This window comes from Propithecus coquereli, unplaced genomic scaffold, assembly GCF_000956105.1.
Source record: "Propithecus coquereli isolate 6110/MARCELLA unplaced genomic scaffold, Pcoq_1.0 Scaffold2, whole genome shotgun sequence".
NCBI classification, from domain to species: Eukaryota; Metazoa; Chordata; class Mammalia; order Primates; family Indriidae; genus Propithecus; species Propithecus coquereli.
In genome coordinates this window covers 15,235,463-15,237,857 of record NW_012144966.1, presented here as the reverse complement: position 1 = coordinate 15,237,857, position 2,395 = coordinate 15,235,463, and the positions used below count along the sequence as shown (strand labels likewise).

At 35.3% G+C, this 2,395-nt stretch overlaps 1 protein-coding gene across 1 annotated transcript in view; it reads right to left on the bottom strand.

Moving 5' to 3' along the window:
- The window catches only part of MMP16 (matrix metallopeptidase 16 (membrane-inserted)), a 325,438-nt gene that overhangs the window by 156,919 nt on the left and 166,124 nt on the right, over nt 1-2,395 (bottom strand). The window lies entirely within an intron of this gene.

The window sequence follows — 2,395 nt, the reverse complement described above, 5'->3', positions numbered from 1 at the left end:
TATTAATATAAATTTCCATTTTAAGTCATGCATATGTTGAAACCAATACAAGTTTTCTCAGTGTATTATGTGCATCTTTCAAAGGACAGCATTTTTAGGGATAAATATTAGATTCCTATGGCAAAAGATATCTCTGCTAAATTCCTTTCATATTTCTTAGGCTTTTATCCACTTCATATAGTTATTTACTTGTGTTCCAACTATTTGTTCATTCATTTATTCATTTCTCCTGATTTATTCCTCTTACAATATTTTTGAGCTTTTACAACATCTTAAGAGATATTATAGAAAGTGTGAATAAAAAGATGAAGAAAGCAAATACTCCTTCCTTACCGAGCTTAGAGTACACAGGTAAGACATGCATGAAAAAAACTACAATATAACAGGATAAGTACTCTCACATCTCCATCTAGATATCCTGTCATAATCTCAGTTATATGTAATAAAAAGGAAATTGTGATTTTCCTACCCCATACTTGCACCAATTCATCCAATGCCTTATTTCAGCTGAAAGCCTTAACGCCTTCTAATGTCCGCACTAGACATCCAGGCATCTTCCTCTACTACTCTCTCTCATGTCCAGTTAATCACGATGTAGTCTCTTCTGTCCCTAAAATGTTTCTTGTATGTCATTACTGCCTTCCTTTTCACTGCTAATAATAAATCTTTCCAAAAGAAAGATGTGCTCTCCACATGCCGTCAGCATGAAATGCCTTTATAGAAGGAATCTGATTCAGGCCTACTTAGCAAGGGTTTCCCTTGTTCCCCTACTTCTTAGATCTCTAAAGAATGAAAGGTCTTCCTGGCCTTGTATGCAGGGACTTCTGTCTGAAATACCTTTTACTCCCTGTTTATTCAGTAATGAATACTGAATCATTCTTCAGTATTCAGCTCACATAAGTACAGTTTACCATCGCAATGCAGCATGTGTTATAATGTGTATCCTGATTTGTATGTGTCTGTCTCTATCTTCCTCTGACCTATGAGTGAGGGTGGTTAGAGAGCCCAGCATGAGGTCAATGCCCAGTGAAGTCCCCAGTAAGGAACATGAAGCAAATAAACTAAGGCTGCATGTCTTTTTGCATATACTGATCTCCCCCACTATCCTATATGTTTCTTGAGGACTTCATAACTCTTTTCAACTCTATGCCTTAAACAAATGCTTATTACATGGACATTATGTGGATACTTTTATATAAAACAAAATCATGAAGTAGGTGATTTACATGTAAGAAATAAACATGGCAGGCATAATTTATGTAATCTAATATCAACTAACAATTTAATGCAAAGAACTCTTAATGAAGGTTGGTCAAGTTGAGAACACTCAATGTTAAGTTCACCAATATTTGTACACAAATATCCTGACAATATGAATCCTGACAATGTGAACGAAAGTTTAGCTGGTGTCAGCTCTGTAGTCTACAGAGATATTAATGGGTATTACTTTATCAAAATTTATAAAATACCAAAAATATGATGAAAGCACATCATGCCACTGAACATGACACATAGTATCTGAGCTAAAAGCAGTCTTCAGGTTTTTTATATGACTCCAAATATTTAAAATATTATTTAATTTCATAAGCAGGCAGATTCTTTCTTACACAACTTTTACAGTTATTAATGGATATAAAGAATAGTCAGTGTTTAACAGGACATATTAATACATTAAACATTGTCTAATACTAAATGTAAAATTGGTGTGTAAATGTTTTTATTCCAGTAGAGTCTGGAAGTTGGTTTTATTTCTAGTTGCTGTTAGACCAATATGAATTTATTATGCACCAAAATGTTAGTTGCATTCAAATATCAATTTGATAAATCCCATATATAACTGTGTACAAAAGAAGCAGGAATTAATATATACTATATTTGCGTGTACATATGTGTGTTTGTGTATATGTGTGGATAGAGAGAGAGAGATTGCAGATGCAATTAGCAACTGGGAAAACTCTAGGTGCCACCTTTTTATTCACCTTTCAACAATTTATTATTTTCAGGCAGTGCTGTTTTGTAAAAGTATCATTGCTCAAACATACTTAATACTTATTTTTTCCATTGTCATATAAGTGTGCTTTTTTTTTTTTTTTGGAGACAAGGTCTTGCTCTGTCCCCCAAGCTAGAATATAGTGGTGTCAGCATAGCTCACTACAACCTCAAACTCCTGGGCTCAAGCGATCCTCCTGCCTCTACCTCTCCAGTAGCTGGGACTAAAGGCATGTACCATCATGCCTGGCTAATTTTTCTATTTTTTGGAGAGACAGGGTCTCACTCTTGCTCAGGCTGGCTTCGAACTCCTGGCCTCAAGCAATCCTCAAGCCTCAGCCTCCAAAAGTGCTAGGATTACAGGCCAGTGCCTGGCCAAGTGTGCTTTTTCTTTACTGACTCATTT